At 43.7% G+C, this 20,193-nt stretch overlaps 1 protein-coding gene across 5 annotated transcripts in view; it reads right to left on the minus strand.

Annotated features, from left to right (window-relative positions):
* Positions 1-20,193, minus strand: part of DSCAM (DS cell adhesion molecule) — a 333,350-nt gene that overhangs the window by 98,692 nt on the left and 214,465 nt on the right. The window lies entirely within an intron of this gene.

Consider the following 20,193-nt stretch of genomic DNA (forward strand, 5'->3'; position numbering starts at 1 on the left):
ACCTTAATAATAATAATAATAAATTTTATTTATACCCCACCCTCCCCGGCCAGAGCTGGGCTCAGGGTGGCTAACAACAGTAAAATTAAAGTAAAAACATAATAGGGGAAAAAACCAATTTAAAATACAGGTTAAAATGCAATTTAAAATGCAGCCTCAACAAAACCATAAGGGGAGGGAAACTTAAGGGTCAGACTGAGTTCAAACCAAAGGCCAGGCGGAACAGCTCTGTCTTGCAGGCCCTACGGAAAGATGTCAAGTCACGCAGGGCCCTAGTCTCTTGTGACAGAGCATTCCACCAAGTTGGGGCCAGTACTGAAAAGGCCCTGGCCCTAGTTGCAACCAATCTAACCACCTTGCGACCTGGGCACTCCAAACTGTTGTCATTTCTGGACCTTAAGGTCCTCTGCGGGGCATACCAGGAGAGGCAGTCCTGTAGGTATGTGGGTCCTAGGCCACATAGGGCTTTAAAGGTCAAAACCAGCACCTTAAACCTGACCCTGTACTCCACCGGGAGCCAGTGCAGTTGGTAAAGCACTGGATGAATGTGACCCCGCAGCAAGGACCCCGTAAGGAGTCTCGCCGCAGCATTCTGCGCCCGCTGGAGTTTCTGGGTCAGTTTCAAGGGCAGCCCCACGTAGAGTGAGTTACAATAATCAAGCCTGGAGGTGACCATCTCATGGAACACTGTGGCCAGATCAGGGTGAGAGAGGTAATGCCTTTACAGTCATATTAGGAGATCTTGAGGATACGGCCATTAGCAGAGAGTTTTAGTGAATCGTTTTACTTTCTCATGGTCCAAAACCTGTGCAGGCTACCTATTCTCTTACAGTTGCAAAAGATGGCCCTTTGCATGGCTGGATGAGGATAGAAAGCAAATGGATAGAGAGCCGCACAAGCAAAAAAAGCTCTACAAATATGGGCATACCATATACAATTTGACAAAATGTAAAATCACACCCCCTCCCAAACAACAAATATGACTGAAAATAATGTGTCTGGGTCTCCCACATCTTTTCCTCTGCCCTCAGAACAAATGCCTGCCAATATCCCCCTCTCCCGCCAAACAACCCCCCAAAATACTAAAACAGAACGTGCTGGTTGCTTTTCTCAACAACTTGTTCAGTTTTTGATGGTCGGTTCATGAAGAAAAGCAGCACAGTATCTTGTAGTCTCAACTAGAAATTGAATAATTTTTGAGAAGTGGTGGAAGCCAGATGGGCTGAGGTGGTGTATGGTCACAGCAATCTTGGACAGGCACACAGCCCCAGACCCACAGCACTCCCAGTCCTGCCAGCTGCTGTCAGTCAGGGTGGAAGGGAGTGGCAGGCTTTTTTGGCTGCACTAGATTTAACATGATACAGCAAGTGGACTTGAGCTGGGTCCCTCCATGGAATGAACCACGACTGGCTCTGCTCCATCCTCACCATGCACTATTTTAGGGCCTTGTGCTGAACTGTCCCTGGTGGGAATACTGCTAGCAGTAGTCCTTCATTCTGCTGGGCTTTCTGTGGCTCCAGCAGGGGTCTCTGTGGCATCAGTGGAGAACCACTCCTCACCAGCAGTGGCTGGGCACCAATGAGGTCATACTCAAAACCCTAACTCCCCCGAGCAGTTCAAATTGGGAGGTGGGATTGCATCCTAAAACACCTCTCCCTCCCAGCTGCTTTTAGCCTTGATGATTATTTAAGATTAGGTCCAATCCGCACCCCTCCCCTTTAGCATCTGTGATGGGATAGACTATATATCTTCCGAAATGGCACTGGGATGTGAAATATATTTACAGGAGGATATGTGATTTTAACACCTGCAACAGGTAATTTTATTTTCATTATTGTTTAACAGTAGTCCAGTTTTCAAGTGAATGCGCTTCTCCGCTAGGCGGTGGCTAAGGAAAAGAATCAAATATAGCAATGTTTTTGGGCTTGAGAAAATTATAGCTATCCATCTAATGGACACAACGCACTGAACAAGTCTGGAGGCTCATTTTCTCCGGCGCTAACTTGCACATTATCTAAAATCTATGAAGCCCTCTGTTTGTTTGTTTAAAAAAGATGTTTTACATTAATGGGATACAATCTTTATAAAACAAAGTCAGGGAGCAGTAAGTAAAAATAGAAGTGTGATACATGCGAAGCTTGAAATGAGTCATCACATCCAATAATGCTTAATACATAATTGGCCATATCGTTCGCTTGTACCAGTTTAGTCTCTTTCGAAGCAACAGAGCTGTGCCATAGAAAGAGATCACACAACCACATCTTTACTTAGCACAAGTTATAGATTTCCTGAAATCTGCGGGCAACCCAGTTCCATAGGACTTCAGTCCCTTCCGCAGCACAGCAGCCTGCACTGTGCTGCTGCCAGTGGTTAGAATGAACTTGTTCGGTTTAATGAAGTTCAGTGAATTAATTCAAAAATCCCTGAACTACACCTGGAAGTAGTTTCCACAATTTCTGGGTAAACTGAATGTGAATTGAGTTCATTCTGGGGTAGAACATTGAATGATTTCCAGTTCATATTTAATTTCTCTTACATTATTTTTAACTCTCTGGACTCTTTGGGTTTTTCAGCTTAAAGGTCATAATTGTTGGGAAACAATGAATTAAACAATTCACACTCCACTGTGTGTTTTGATGTTTTCTCAGTCTTAAGTGCATTTTACACTTCAGCATAGCAGCTTGTAATGTTCTGAATGCTGGAATAAAATTGCTGAGCATCCTTTGGGGAAATGTTTGAATTTAACCTTGAACTGATATGAACTGGGATTAATTCCTTTATGGACATGTTGATCTAGAACTAGCTTCTTTTAAAAATATTTTTCCAAGCTCTGGTGTCAACTAACAATGTATCCCTATGGCTGGCAAGTGGAGAACAGCAGAAGTTAACAAAAAAAAGAGGCATTTGTAAGGCAGTTGCAATAAACAGTCACAGAGAGAAAGCACCAAGCTGCTGCCAGATGGTGCCATCAGACTGGTCCAAACCAGTGAATTAATGTTAAGATGCTCTATACTCCATTATGCCAGTTAAAAACACCCAATTCCCTTTGGTAGTCTATTCAATATTCTGACACATGGTTACTGACTTGGCCTATTAAATTACACCTATTTATAATTACAGAAGCTCTCTTTTATAGGGTGGTTATTATCCAGAAAAAGCTGCCTATCTAAAAAAAAAAAGGTTGTATCATAAGAGGAGAGAAGATTATAATTTGTTTTAAGTTCCCCTTGTGCCCTCAAAGCTTTGGCCATTAGCACATCACTGGCATTGTTGAGATTTTAATAACAGGCCATGGGCAGAGTTACAACATAAAGACAGCACTTAGAGGGAAAATGGGAAGGGCTGAAGGAACAAACAAGTTGGGTGCCATTCACTGGACAACAAGCTGTTTTCACCCTGTTGAAATAGTCCTTGTTTTGTGGAAGGCAGTCACTGCTTTCCTTGGTACGTTTCCAAATATTCCCCAAGTTTGGGCAGAAGCAGTGGGTTGTGCCTCCAAACAAGAGAGAGAACATATAAAACAAGCATAAGCATCTCACATTCTTAGATACTGTACCCCAGAGGTACCCCAGAAGGTTTTTTCAACCAAAGGACCACATTACCTTCTGGGCAACTTTCCAGGGGCCACAAGCCAGTGGTAGGCTAGTTTCGACTTACACTCACACCCCCTTCTCTTATCATCCATCCAGGAAACAAAGAAGCATTAGCAGAGTTCAAGGACACACTTCAGCTAGGCAAAAACACTCAAGGAGAACGCAGAGAAGGCCAGTGTTTGTGTGGCCTGGGGACAGTCCCAAGGGCAAGAGAGAGAGAGAGAGGTCTGAAGGTTCTCCATCTATGATGTACCCAAGCACCCAGACCAGTGTGTGTGACAAATGCAGAGTACAAGTTACAAATACTGCAATCCTGTACATGTCAGGGGATTATTCCCAGTAGAGGATTGCAGTCTTGGAAAGATATACCTAATACGTCAGCTTGACCCCTGCTTAGTAAGTCCCTGGGAAGACTATCTGATCTGAATGCTGTATAAATAAAGGGATGAGTGGAGAGCAGCTATCCCAAGTCTGCTGCCAACATGAAATCTGACTGCGTACTCTTGTTGGTGGGCGCTCTAAAATGTCACGTATTGATATATGTGGCTCTCCCACAGCAGTTGCAGGCAATGTATGTAAAAGTACCTTGCTTTTTTCAACTGATCCTGACCTGACGACAGACATCATAGTGGCAAAACTTTAAGACTTGGCACTGTGGGTTAAACCACAGAGCCTAGGACTTGCCGATCAGAAGGTCGGCGGTTTGAATCCCCACGACGGAGTGAGCTCCCGTTGCTCGGTCCCTGCTCCTGTCAACCTAGCAGTTTGAAAGCACATCAAAGTGCAAGTAGATAAATAGGTACCACTCTGGTGGGAAGGTAAACAGCATTTCTGTGCATTGCTCTGGTTCACCAGAAGCGGCTTAGTATGCTGGCCACATGACCCAGAAGCTGTACGCCAGCTCCCTTGGTCAATAAAGTGAGATGAACGCAGCAACCCCGGAGTCATCTGCGACTGGACCTAACGGTTAGGGGTCCCTTTACCTTTACATATCTATTATGGGGTGCATTTTGTTTTTTCAGCCATTTCAAAAAGATATCTGAATACATTTATACCCCATAAATTTCCTCCAAGGTACTCGAGACAGCACACATGGTCATCGTCCCCTAGCCCTGTGAGGCAGGTTGGACAGAGGCTTTGTGACTGACTCAATATCAGCTTTGTGGCCTGAATGGGGGATTTGGACGCAGCTTCCCCCAGCCGTAGAGCTTTAACTGATGCACACACATTGGCTCTTCATATAGTCTGTGTTCTGCTGTGGTATTATTTGCTTTCTGTTGCAAGGGTAGAAGGCAACAGAACTTTACTGATGCTTGCCAATGATGCTCTTCTTCTGATAGCTTCAACATGAGATGGGGAGGGGAGCAGGTCGAGAGAAATGAAAGGGAAGAAGGGCTCTAATTATTCACCAAGTACAAGTTGTTCAACTAACAGATGGGATGGGATGGCTTCTTCCCACTCAATCCATATGTGGCAACAGCTTTTAAGTAGATAATTATGTTCAATAACATTGCAGATACATCTCTAATGTGTGTGGGCAAATGTTTGCTCAAAGATTTCAACTCCAATGCGGCAGGGGGTGGGGGGGACACTTCTTGTATGGCCATAAAAGTCTTTTCACATGTTTAGTTGGGGAGAAGCACCAGCAACTACATCAAAATAGCTGAAATCAAACTACAGACCTGAGTTTCAGACCTGTGCTCAATATCTGCTCTGTGTCTGTACACTGAAAACATAATGACTCGTTCAGTTGTTCCCATTCTTAATACAGGTGACCCATTAAAGTTTCCAAATCTGCCAGAATGACTTCTGGAAATAGCTCGTGTAGACAGCTAGACTTGATGAAGGATGACACACCTTGGAAGTAATCTGTAATTTTGTACTGTCTTTAGACATTCACTGTGCTAGGCTGCGGTCACTCAAGAGAGCAAAGAGAATGTAACACCACACTGGGGCTGCAATCCCATATAAGCCCCACTGAAGTCGATGGGCCTTACTTCTATGTTGACATGTAAGACGGTAACAATTGGCAAGGCAGAGCAAGGTGGTGTTGCAAACCTGGCTTCCCAACATGCAGGTCACTGTCTATAACTGAGAAGTAGAAGCAGTGGGGTGATCAGCACTGCTCTCCCCACCACCTCCCCTCCCCATCTCATGCTGAAGCTATCAGAAGAAGAGCACCACCTCACCCCTCCCTCTTACTGGCAGAGACCTCCATGTTGGAAAGTCAGGTGCACATTGCTGCTCCGCCCCACCAGTCGCAACTGATGTATAGGATGGTTGTGTTGTATACATGCACACAAAATCGGGGAATGTGGGGCCATTCTGATAGGGCCCTGCCACAAACGGTTTTGGGAAATATGAAAGGATGCTGAGCTGTAGCTGTTTGCTGTATGCTGTTGGCTCACTTGACCTTAGAATAAAGGCATTTATTAATACAGAGCTCACAGTTCCAGCCTTACATTTCTCCAGAACAAATAGCTTTCTAGAAATATCCTGCTTTGTTTTTTGGATTTTTTAAATGGAGATGACTTTTGTGTTGCTTTGTTTCTTCTTAGAAACAAGGAAAGGTACAAGGCCATTGCCTTCATTGCTTGGTAATACCTGCAAGTGTAAGGTAAAATGCAGCTAATCATTTATAACTAAAAAAGCCCAAATAATAATTCTTTGGTCAATAGCATATTTGGAGCCACAGTTCAAGTGAAGTAACCAAAAGGCTGGATCATTAGCTGAATCTGATTACACTACAGTACTTGAGCCAAAAATTTTCTAACCTTCAGTTGCTGCTGGGATAGTGTTGAAAAATGCTGCAGTAATAATAAATGGCTTAGTTTACTTATCTACTATGTCCCACCATAACAGCTTAGTAAAGCCCTCTGGGTAGCTTGTCAACACACTGCTATGACAATTTCTTTCCTGGCTGTTCGTGAATGAACACAGGCGCTTCCCCCCCTATTTAACTTCTATTTTCAACAAAATTTGCTCCTGTGTCAGTACTAGACACAGAACTGGATTCAACTAAGTAAGTATGCTAGTGGAAGCCAGCACAATGAGTCCTGCTAGTGCAACTGGACTTTCCCCCTTCACCTCCCCCCCAATCAACTCGGGGTGGGGGGGGGTGGGCAGGCAAAACCCAGAACAGTGTAAACGGGAGAAAAGAGGAGATATCGTTGCACAGGACAAACTGAAATGCTTGCACTGACAAAATAATTGGAAGAGTGCAACATTGAATTCCTACCAAAATGTCAAAGGTGGTATTTCTGTTTAATTCACTTTGGAATCAATTGAGGAAGCAAAATCCACACTATTTTCATGCTGTTTCTGGGCTTGGGTTTGCACACCTGCTTTTGTTTGTTTGTGAGCCAATCAAAGCAAATTTTGACTGGAGATTCCAAACTTCAGATTCCTCCAGAATCGTCAGTCTTGAGCGCCCAATCTGGCATCAGATGAGAAGTGATAGCAATTGCAATAAATAAATGTCTCGCTGCCTGAACCGCAGCCATCACCGACAGTAGGGGAAAATAGAATGTTAAAGCAGTGATAACCTACAGCATGCAATTGAAAAATCAATTCATATCGGCTGAACATGCTATCATTACCTCTGCATGTCGTTGGCTTTAGAATAAGTTATTGGGTATTGTCTATGACTACGCACGTCTTTGACTCACAGTAAATTCCCCTTCAACCACAGTGATTGTCTTAAAGGCACCTTGTGGTTTCTTTTGACATTTTAAGACAAGCTGCTTTATCACATACAATTGTTTTCGCAGGAAACAACTTCAGTGCGTGGCTCTGGGGAGACTGTTATCTCCTGGTAATGGCACCATTAACATGAGCATACTGTAATTAAAGACTGCAAGAGCAATTCATCTGGATACAGCATATGGATCTGTTTTTATCTTAAACTGACTGGGCAGCCTAATATAAATACAGGCTCAAATTCTAAAGGGAAGATTGGAATAATCTATCTCGGCTCAGGTGCACGACCCATTGTTTTGAGACCCATTAGCCGAGAAATGTTGTTTCCCCTAGTTATACTGCAAGATCTTGGGATAGGTTAATTAAAGTAATTATTATTCTCACAGAGATCGGCAAGAGAAATGAATGCCAACTTTCTCTTACCAACAGTTGCACAGAAATGTAGATTTTAGCATGCTTGATTAAGGCTTTGCACACTTTTTTGGCAGTAATCCCAACCAAATTTAAGGGTTGTTACTGCTGAATATACATATATGATGGAGCCACACCAAACAATACAATGACACTGCCCAATGGGTCATTGTTTTTGCTGGAGTCTACTTCTCACTCCACAAAAAAAGATAAAACAATTATCTTCTTCAATGGGCATACACATTCCCACTGGATGTGCAGAGTTGTGTCCATGGGTGTTATTCAGCTAAGTCATGGGTAGGCAAACTAAGGCTCGGGGGGGGGGGGATCCGGCCCAATTGCCTTCTAAATCTGGCCCATGGAAAGTCCGGGAATCAGCATATTTTTACATGAGTAGAATGTGTCCTTTTATTTAAAATGCATCTCTGGGTTATTTGTGGGGCATAGGAAATTGTTCATTCCCCCCCAAAATATATATATATATACAGTGGTACCTTGGGTTAAGTATTTAATTCGTTCCGGAGGTCCGTTCTTAATCTGAAACTATTCTTAACCTGAAGCACCACTTTAGCTAATGGGGCCTCCTGCTACCACCACAGCACTGGAGCACGATTTCTGTTCTCATCCTGAAGCAAATTTCTTAACCTGAAGCACTATTTCTGGGTTAGCGGAGTCTGTAACCTGAAGCGTATGTAACCTGAGGTACCACTGTATATATAGTCCACTCCCCCCCCCCCAAGGTCTGAGGGACAGTGGACCAGCCCCCTGCTGAAAAAGTTTGCTGACCCCTGAGCTAAGTTCTACTCAGGGTATACACTCACTGATATTAATGAACCTAACTTAGTCATGTTCATCCATTTCAGTGGGTCTACTTTGAGTAACACCTAGTTGAGTACCACCCCATGTACTTAAACAAATAAAATAAAGTGACAAACTGCCTTTTCCACATAGGTGCCCCAAAGCAGCTAATAAAAAAAACAAATACAATGTGAACACCATTAAGAAGAGTAACATACTGTAATAATAATAAATTCAATACAAGAATGCTAAACATGGAGCTCTCACCCAAAGTGCCACTGTCAATCATGCAAAGGTCTGTTTGGATCAAACATCTTGTTTCATCCTCTTGTAGCCTGAAGGCTAGGTCACTTGATGGCCCTTCCCGGGGAGCAAATTCCAGGTGTTTATGTCACTGTAAACAGGTGACTTCATCTGGTAAGTGTTTGTGAATAAAAGGGTGTCTGGTTTGCATCATAATTCTGTCTGTCTTTTTTTTTTTTACTTACATTTTTGCAGTACAATTACATCCTGAGAAACGAAATTTTATAAAAAAAGGAAGCAATTCTGCCCCCGCACCAGGACCAATTTGAAACTAGATTTTCAAAGCATGCAGCTGCTGGGTTGCTGAGCACAACAAGGAAGGAAGGACAGGCCACACCTGGCCGGAGTCCCAAAGAACCACAGCAACCCTTTTTTCCAAGCACTGGACTGAGGCGGATGCATGAAAGACCTGTGCATTCACCACTCCTGCTTCTAATCACACCAAAACCAACATTCTGTTGTGAGGATTTACCAAAACTGAGTCCAATAGGCTAGGTCAGGTCAATGAGGCTTGTATATAGTTGGCAATATGACTTGCTTTACTGAACTTCGCAGGGAAGAGTAGCATTCAACGCTAAATTATTGGAGATAAACAACAGGCCTGAGTGGAAAGCAAACTGCATCAGCCTGTCGTTTAGAAAATCAGGAATGGAGAGGTGGATTTGTGAGTCATCGGTATCTACATATGGCAGTTTAATCACTGAGGTCATTCAAGTTTGAAGTTTAGCTGAGGAAAGGGAGGCGAGGATCAAATCAATGAAAGATCACTTAAGGACAACAATAGTAAGGAAAAATGAGAGTAGTGAGAGGAGATTTTGGCCCAGTTCCCACGTCTCATTAAACCTTAGTTTAATGTAAACTATCAGCATGCTGATGCATGATGTACGAAAGGATTCCACGACGCCTACTCCTTCTCTTCTGCTGCTTCTGTCTCATGTAGATGGGGAAAGCTAGAGTCTGGCTTGCGTTGTCTGAACCCTGGTTTGGGGTTTGGTTTCCCCCAGCCAACTGTAAATTTGATTTTATTTCTTCAATTTATATACTGCCCTTTATCCAAATATCCCAGGGTAGTGTACAACATTAAAACATAAGTTATATAATATAATTTTATAATAATAAAAAGCAGTAACAAAAACCACAGAATATATCATAGTAACAGCCCCCCCACATTTCAAAGGCCATAGGTAGTTTAATGACTGAAGGTCTGGGTAAAGAAACTATTTTTGCCTGGTGCCTAAAGACACGTAATGATGGCACAAGGTGAGCCTCTCTGAGGAGAGCATTCCACAAACGAGGAGCCATCACACAAAAGGCTTGTTCTCTTGTTGTCGCCCTCTGAGCCTACCAGGGAGCAGATGGGGAGAGGTAGCCTTTAAAGTACTGAGGTCCTGAGCCTTTATAGGTCAGCACCAGCACTTGAATTGCGACTGTTAACCAACTGGCAGCCTGTGCAGTCAGGCTAGGATAGATGTCATATACTCAACTCCTCTTGCTCTGGTGAACAACCAGCTGAAGTTTTGCACCAGCTGAAGTTTCTGAACTGTCTTCAGAGGCAGCCCTACATATAATACATTGTAGTAACCCAGAGGTTACCACAGCATAGGCCAAAGAAGTTAGGCTATCCCTGTCTGGGTAGGGACAGAGCTGGGCCACCAAACGAAGCTGACAGAAGGCACCCCATGCCACTGAGACCACCTGGGCCTCAAGCAACAGCAGTGGATCCAGGAGCATCCCCAGGCTATGTACCTGTTCCTTTAGAGGGAGTATAACCCTTTCAAGAGCAGGCCGTCTCCCATCCACCTGGTCTAGGGAACCACCCACTAACAGTGCTTCAGTCTTATCAGGATTGAGCTTCAGTTTATTGGCTCTCATCTAGACCATTACCAATGTCAGACACTGGTAAGCCAAGAACAAACCTTGGTTACTCGTGGTTTCTTTGGAGTAAAGTAAACAAGCCACAAGCCCAGGAGGACATGAGAAGCCAGACTCATGTTTGTTTTATCCACAGTACAGAAGAAACAGAGGAGGAGCACTACCGCAGCAATTGACTAGTGTGAACTAGCATGGTGCTCATTTGTTTTAAACTATGGTTTAATGTGGCCTGCAAACCAGGACTTTGAAAAAAGAAGAACAAGCAGGCATATGGAGAGAAAAATGGAGAAAATACATCTTGCATAGAAAAGAGACTACTTATTTAAGAGATCAAAATTCAGTTTCTCCTTCTCTCCCTCTCACACACATTCACACAAGTGAAACAATATGAAGTCTGCATAATATTGAATATTCCTCTCCCCCTACTTTTGCTTTCTCATTTCTTCCATCTGTTTCATCTTTTATTCTGCCATTTCTCCTGGCTGTGCCTCCTGTTTTCAAGCATCTACGCTGTCTCTCTTTCTCCTCACCTTTTAAAACGCTAAAACACTTTTGTCCCAGACATTGCATGGCATCCGTCTGTTTATTAATCCAGATTTATTCATGAATTTATGCTTCATCATGCCACTGAAGCAAGGAACAATTTGTAGTCCCCCCCCCTTTCAAAATGGTGCAAAGTTAAATGGTGTCAGCATTAGCACATAACCCCACCCACCCAAATCTCCCACCAACCATCTCTGAGGTTGCAACTCTATACACCTTTGCGTGGGAGTAGAGATGGGGCAGAAATTCAGTTGTCATTTATATGTATGAAAAAACATACAAAGTGAAAAAGAAGCATTCTTTTAAATTTGTACTTCTTTGAATTCTGCATTGCAATTCTCCATACAAGCAATGTGTACATAAATGCACATGGGAGGGTAAAGTGTGCAAAAAAATGCAGGTATTTGCAAAGATAGCATACAATATGCATTATATAAGGGAAAACTGCTTTGCAAAAATGTGCCTCTTGGGCAAAACAGCATACCAAGTTGCATATTTCAAGATAAATTTGTAGTGAAATGCTGAATTTTCACAAGGATGTGGTATTTTAAAAAAATCAGAAACCAATGTGAAAATTTGGAGAACTGAACTTAAGAATGTAAAAATTAGAAACCAAGAGAAACCGAAATGTACAGATTCATCTATCTCTACTTGTGTCTGAATAAACATGCATACATCTGCAATACACACAGAGGCAAGAAAATCTACTTTGGTGCATCCCAGGAAGCATGAGGTAAACAGGGTTAGCTTTGACTCTAAGTTTACACAGTCCTTTACTGCCAAGAGGGACGTGGGTGGCGCTGTGGGTTAAACCACAGAGCCTAGGACTTGCCGATCAGAAGGTCAGTGGTTCGAATCCCTGCAACGGGGTGAGCTCCCGGTGTTTGGTTCCTGCTCCTGCCAACCTAGCGGTTCGAAAGCACATCAAAGTGCAAGTAGATAAATAGGTACCGCTCCGGCGGGAAGGTAAACAGCATTTCCGTGCGTTGCTCTGGTTTGCCAGAAGTGGCTTAGTCATGCTGGTCACATGACCCGGAAGCTGTATGCCGGCTCCCTTGGCCAATAAAGCGAGATGAGTGCTGCAACCCCAGAGTCGGTCACGACTGGACCTAATGGTCAGGGGCCCCTTTACCTTTACCTTACTGCCAAGAGGGCAATGACCCAGCCAAAATTCCTGTAAAAGGCCTCAAGAGCTACTATATATTTGGTTATACAATAATAAAATTCAAAAGGTGGGAAGAATCAACAGAAACAGAAATCAACAGAAAAATATTGTTTCTAAAGGTAAAACCCAAACTGATATTGCTGATGATTTTCACATACCGATATATTTCAGTCTGGTATAATGTACAGAAAATGAGATCTGGGTCATTGGAGAAGTTCAAGACAGGCGAAAAATTAGAGCTCTCTTCGGCTAGCTTTCCAAATAATGCCATAAGCAGAATGAAATGCTGCTGTCAAATACTTGGCATATATTTACTTAAAAGCCTAATATAATGCTCCTAAAATCTGCAGTCAGCCTTCCTATAGGGCTGAACATTTCACGGCTAAACTACTTCTTTAAAAATGCAAGGATGGTTTCAAATACATTTCTTTTAGAACGGAAGGTTTCCAAGATTAAAGAACACGTCTTAACCAGCTTGTTTTACATTCCATTATAGTCCTGTGGATGGTGCAATGGGTGGCAAATGAATCAGAACAAGAGGATGAAAAGACAGAGAGAAAAAGAGTGAGCGAAAGCTCCGCACGTCAAGACATCACCCATTTTACACTTAAGAAATTTACAAAATCCCCATGGTCACAAAAATTGCTTTACTGCTGTACAGTAGCCTACATTTTTAATGTGATTTTGCTCACATTGTTGCAAGAGGCTTATTTGCCTCATGAAGTGCATGAGCTAAGATATAGGGGGAAATAGTCCAAAAGTGTCAGAGAATCAATATCGCTCTTCAAAATGCAGCTTAGAAAGTTAAAAACCTGAGACATCAAATCCAAAAGCCCCTCAGTACAGTGGTTGTTTCAGAGTAAGTCCTAGAGATTTCAGTGAGGCCCAATCCTATACTGAGCATCCACCAGCCGATGGGGTGATAGGCTTAAGCAGAAGTCCTGCAATGCTGGGGGGAGGCTAAATATGCTGCTAAATTTCAGCAGGACATCTACAAGAGGAGTGGGGAGTCTGTGGCCCTCTAGCTGTTGTTGGATGACAGAGCCCTTCATCCCTGAGCATTGACCGCGCTGGCTGGAGCTGATGGGGTTTGTAGTGCTAGACATCTGGAGGAAGTAGCAGGCAACAGGGCGGCCTTCTGAATGCCCAGCACCAGTGCTGCTTGTGAGAGGGAGAGGGGCAAGAAGGAGTGAGGTGTGGGGTGGCTGTGGAGCCCATCCTATGCTCCTGCTGCCATGTGTTGCACCTGCCTTGCTTCCGACCCCCACACCTCTCCCTCTGAGGAACTGGCAGCAAGCTTAATGTTTGGAAGGCAGCTGAGTAACGCCACTCCACCTGGGTCACTCCTCAGAGCACTACTGTCTGGAGGGCATTAGACTGAGGAAAGGTGCCATATCAAGTGGCAGGAAGCTGGCAGAGAAAGAGATCACCCACTGGAAATCCTCTCCCCTCCCTGGGAATCAGCCCCCCAGATGCAGTGGCAGAGCTTCATGCTCCGGCACCGGGGGGCGGAGAGCAGGTGGGGGTGGGGCTGGCGCGTGTCCCCACCTGCTCTCTGCCCATAGGGGTGTGGCGCCCAGCAGGGGGGGGCAGCTGCAATGGCACCCCGCCAGGATAGCGCTGTCGGGGGCGGTGTGCTCCCCCCGCATACCTCTTCCTCCCCCAGTGTCCAGATGCTGTCAGTCTGCAGACTCCCCAAACCCTTGATCCCCAAGTCCATTTTGATGCATTTTAAATCCTTGTTGGAAGCCGCCCAGAGTGGCTGGGGAAACCCAGCCAGATGGGCGGGGTACAAATAATAAATTATTATTAAATTATTAAATTATTAAATTATTAAATTATTAAATTATTAAATTATTAAATTATTAAATTATTAAATTATTATTGATCATTGGCTGATTGGAGCTGATGCGAGTTGGAGTCCAACGACATCAGGAGGCCACAGATATAGGAAGAGTGCTGCCCCCACAGAGGAAGCTGAGTCCCAGAGGCATAAGCAAAGTCAGAATGAAATCTGGGATATTGATGTTGCTTGTTTTGTAGGACATGTTCCATTTCATTCATTGTATTTAAAATATTTGTAGGCTGCCTTTAAGGACTGGAATGTTCTCATTGCAACTTCCAGTAGAATATATAAGTAACATCAATTAACTCCAAAAACATGAAACATAACACTAAAGTAACTACCAAAAAAGCCACCACAATATTAAATAAGCATTCCAAACCAGTAACCTCTGATAAATAATTATGGATAAAACCACTTCAGCCCATGAAAACTTATTTAAGCAAACATAACCAACAACAAAAAAAGTGTTTCAGGCTCTTCTAAAGGCCTTTAGTGATGGGCCTTGACAGACCCCATTTGGCAAATTTTAAGGATACAGTGGTGCCCCGCAAGACGAACGCCTCGCAAGACGGAAAACCCGCTAGACGAAAGGGTTTTCCGTTTTGGAGGCGCTTCGCAAAACGAATTTCCCTATGGGCTTCCTTCGCAAGACGAAAGCCCATAGGGAAATCTCCGGGACAGCGGGGAAGCGCAGCGCGTCTTCCCCACTGTCCTCGGACCTCCTCCGAAGGCTGGCGGCGGGCGGAGAGACCTCCTCCCGCCGCCAGCCTTCGTTTCTCCGCTATCCCAGACGGCTTTTGAAGGCAGGCGGGGGGGAGCATTGACTTTCGCCCCCCGCCCGCCTTCAGAAGACGTCCTGGACCTCTTCTGAAGGCCGGCGGGGGGCAAAAGTCTTTGTCCCCCCTGCCTGCCTTCCCGGGGGCTTTTAAATCGCCCCGGGACAGCGGAGAAGTCCCCCGCTGTCCCGGGGCTTTTTAAAATGCTGGCGGGCGGCAGCGGAGGCTTCGCTCCCACCCGCCAGCATTTTAAGATTGCCCCGGACAGCGGAGAAGTCCCCCGCTGTCCCGGGGTTTTTTAAAATGCTGGGGGTGGGAAGAAAAGCCCTTGGTCCCCCCCCCAGCCTTCAGAAGAGGTCGGGGGACAGACTGTCCCCGGACCTGGTCTGACGTCGGTTTCCATAGGAACGCATTAATTGATTTTCAATGCATTCCTATGGGAAACCGTGCTTCGCAAGACGGAAAAATCGCAAGACGACAAAACTTGCGGAACGAATTAATTTCGTCTTGCGAGGCACCACTGTAATGCACCAACATAAATACTGGTGACGCTGAATCTTTCTCCAAGACAAACTCCAGCACACTCTTCTGATCATTTATGCACTGGTGGGACACAGAAGCAGTTATTGCCATCCATGTTAAACAGGGCATGGGTTTGCGCTGTGGTCTAAACCACAGAGCCTAGGGCTTGCCGATCAGAAGGTTGGTGGTTTGAATCCCCGCGACGGGGTGAGCTCCCATTGCTCGGTCCCAGCTCCTGCCCACCTAACAATTTGAAAGCACATCAAAGTGCAAGTAGATAAATAGGTACCGCTCCAGCGGGAAGGTAAACGGCATTTCTGTGCGCTGCTCTGCTTTGCCAGAAGTGGCTTAGTCATGCTGGCCACATGACCCGGAAAAACCGTCTGCAGACAAACGCCGGCTCCCTCAGCCTATAGAGCGAGATGAGTGCGCAACCCCAGAGTCGTCCGTGACTGGACCTAACGGCCAGGGGTACCTTTACCTTTATTTTACTATATTTGTATAAGAGATCTCCTATACATAAAGTTGCTTTCTCAACTAAGTATTTCCTGTGAAGGTGTTTTAAAAATACAATCATCAGACAGTTCAGGTATTAGAGAAGTGACTTATTTCAAGGACAAACACTATGGCGATAATTCATAGTGTAATGGAAGGATTAGCAGATATACCTGTCAGGAAGTTAAACGAGAACATTATTGTCTCTCTTAAGGGCCTCAGCTACATTTGTAAAGATAAAGCGCTTTATATGCACTACAACACTATGACACCATAGTGTGGAGTCCTGTTTTCCGCGAACGGAACTTCCGTAAATGAAGCTTACAACACGTTTAACTGATTTTTTTCTTTGATGTGTCTAGATACAGCCGAGAACAGTACAGATGCAGGAAACTCCTGACTTCACCATTTCGTTTAGCCACTAGGTGGCACTGGACTTACAAGCAAGTCTAGTGCCACCTAGTGACTAAACTAAATAATGACATTATCCACACACAGCAATGGAAAAAATATTGTAGCATATTGTGTTTTTATCCATGCGTATATTTTCAATAATCTGAAGTGAGCTATATCCCTACCACAAACATTTCTACTCTAGTCTCTAATAAAAGGAAGAAGGAAAGATCGGGGGCATGCTGTCACTCTTTGTTAAAAAGTCTTGTTATAAGATGTCCTTTGTGTGTATGTGTTTCTTTTAAAGCCAGTCTCCTCATTTTGGGGGGGGGGGGGCAGCGGCGGCGGGGGGGATCTGATAGTAAGGTACTCATTTGTATACAAAAGCACTTTTTCATATTTGTATGAGGGCATATGTGGCAATTATCCTACAAAGATACAGTATTCATTTCAGGCAGTTGCCACGGGCTCAGCATTACTGAGAGGAGTAAAAAAGCATTAGAATCAACAGGGGGAAAAAGGATATTCCAGTTTCTCTACCCGCTACCTTGAACATACTTCACGTTTAATTTCACCCTATTGCCACGGGCACTGTGTTGTTATGACAGCTGATCTGCCATTGAATAGCTGTAAAAGAAAATCAACAAAGGATCGCTTCAGTGACTTTCGATGCAATTTATTGGAGCTTGTATCTTGCGGCTGCTGCCGCCTGTCGGGGTAATGACACATGATGGGTGATTAAAGTGCAAGTCCTTAAATCAAAGCTGTGCTGATGGTCTGAAGAGGCAGCAAACAGCACTTGGAGCTTGTTCATCTCGCATGGTGGGAGGACCTCATTAGGACCAAAGTAAAAAAAAAAAAGCCTGTTATACTAACAAGAGCAAATTCTTGTGTCTAGGGAAACTTTTCATGTTTTCAAGGTTTAGCATAAATTTTCCTGCAGCTCCTCTCTGAGTCTAGCTGTGCGATCAAACATAATAATATAAAAAATACTGATTTGTTATCATGCGCCAGCATGCATTTGAGGATAACAACTGCAAATTCAGGTGATTCTAGTGCTTCCATTTATTTTTTTACATTCCACAGCTTTTGGCTTCCATCGGGCAGAAACTCAGCTTTTCCATTTGATCTTCTTAAATGACAATTACATATAAAACGTATAAAGCAGTGAACAATTAGGTATTTGGCAGAATGGTATAGTGGCAATAAATAAAGCGTTGGGAGACTTATATGAGAAAGCCTAAGGGGAAGGGAGGCAGGGAAGGAAGGCATGAAGGCTATAATTCTGTATTCAGTTACTCACAAGGCAGAGAACTGAAAACAAAAGGATCACCTCCTTGCAGTGTAATTTACAATGAGTTGTGAAAAACCAAAATCACTTAGGATCCCTGATTTTACTCTATCCGTGGGAGGCTATTCTATTATCTGGGTGCCACAAATAAAAAAACACACTACTTTGTTTTCTTGTTTTGTTTTAATCTTCCTCTTCCACTCACAATCACTTTTACATTCGGTAATTCCTGGCCATATTTCTTCATCACGAACCACAGATAGTATTTTTAAAAATAAAAATCGGGCAGGTGCACCCTGCCTTTACACAGACTTAAGGGCACATGCTCATTCGGAAGCAGTAGATTGTGGTGTTTATGCCTTTAGGTGCTTCACTTATTTATTTAGGCACTTCTGTGTCATTTTGCAAGGCAAATGAGACATATACATACACATACACACACACACACACACACACACACACACACACACACAAAGCCTGGAATCACAAATGGGCCATAATGCCATTCATATATATTTTAAAATATCGTTCCACATAAATGTTCCAGTTGTCTGTATCTGGCATCACGAATACCTGAGAAACATCAGATATTAATTCTGCATATGGCTAGGGTGCCTCCAAGCTCTCATTATTTTGTGGGAAGAAAGCACAGACCAGAAATTTAGATTTGCACAATTAAAGTGGGCTAAAATGATTGAAATGCATCCTGCCACCCTAGCACAACAAATCCACTATTTAAAAACAACAACAGACTATTTGTAGTTAGGAAAGTGATGGGGGGAGGGAGCACAGAAAAGTGTGGGATGGGTGGATGATTAATGGGAAGGTTTTTAGCACCTTGCAAGCAAATCAGGATGAATGTGCATTGTCCTGAAATCAGCCTGTAAAGAAATCGGAATGAATGCTTGATAAAGACTGGACAGAGTCTGACCAAGACATAAGCTTTGTGCAAGCAAATTGAGAAGAATAATCAAGAATCAAGTCATCTGGAGACCCCTAAGTCTCTGGAAACCAATGGCACCTCTGGAAAGTTGATTGAGTCAATAATGCATCTGTTCTTGAGAAGAACAGCAGGTGCTTTGTTGTATTGCTTGGCTTGCTACAGCAGTTGTTGCAACACAGACTCAAGTAGGCAGACTAGATCATTTTGATATAAAAAGGTAAATTTTACCATCATGAAGTCTCAGTATGGAAATAAGGAACGGTTTTACTGCCCCTTTTCACAGCCTTTCAAGTATGAGAGAAAGGGAAAGATTTACCGTATTTTTCGCTCTATAACACGCCCCCGACCATAACACGCACGTAGTTTTTAGAGGAGGACAAACCGTAGGCATGCCACCCGTAGGCATTCCCTCCATAACATGCACAGACATTTCCCCTTACTTTTTAGGAGGAAAAAAGTGAGTGTTATGGTGCAAAAAATACGGTAAGTTTTCCCAAACAATAACGAGCAGGCATCCCAACATTTCCATTTGCCCAAGTCGAAAAACCAAGAAAAACATATTGGAAAGTTGCAAAGGCTAGATTTTTATGATTGAGATTCATTGGGGTCATGGTGTGTGTGTGGAAATCCTATTCATAAAGTGGGTGAGGGCCCCCTCCCCCACCCCAGATGAGCCCTTCAATCAAATACTGAAAAATATGTCATTTGTGTATAATTATCTCATTTTAAAATATTGGAGTTATTCAACTGCTAGCAAGTTGTGAACACATATTACTGGTGGTTTGTGAGATGAGAGGTGTTGATCTTTACATACATCTTTCTCAGAGCAGCAAATTACTTCCTGGACTCTTGTGACCTAAATGATGCTTCTTAATCGGCATTAGTTTCTCAGTAGCTCTATCATAGTAAAGTTTGCCCCAAAAGCCTCTAATTACTAAGGAATGCACTGGGAGAGGGTGGGCGAGGAGGGTTAGCCGGGAAAGATCTGTCAGTCATTTTTGCATTTTTGAGAACCACATTTCTTTCTAACCTTGTCACCCAGAAAACGCTGCCTGTAGCACTTTTCCCTCCCTCCTCTCATTCTGAGTACAAGGAGAGGCAGTTAGAGTGTGACCTTGCAGAGCTGGGCAAACACATTATGTGGGATCAATTAATGGCTAGCAGTGAGTCACACTGCGAGGGAGCTTGAGGCTTGCAGTAGTACAGATATCCCTCAGGACTGGAGCAGAAAAGCCAATATTGGAGGCAGCAGGGAGGGGTACGTGTGCGTGTGTGTAAGAAGCAAGGAAAATGGTGGAGGAAAATACAACAAAGGAACAATAAAGCAACGAATGAAAGCATGAGCATGAATAAAAGATCTGCAGAACACCACAGAGGTTCTTATTGCTATTGCCTATGAAACACCAATCATATAATTCTGCCTATTGATCTCCCAACTGCCTTTAATGTATGCTTGGCTCAAGGCAGTCTCGCCTAACAAACAGTGCATGTGGTAACTGCTTTTCAAATGCAAGACTGAACGTGTGAGTGTGCAGGGAGAGGA

This window comes from Podarcis muralis, chromosome 4, assembly GCF_964188315.1.
Source record: "Podarcis muralis chromosome 4, rPodMur119.hap1.1, whole genome shotgun sequence".
Taxonomy (NCBI): Eukaryota; Metazoa; Chordata; class Lepidosauria; order Squamata; family Lacertidae; genus Podarcis; species Podarcis muralis.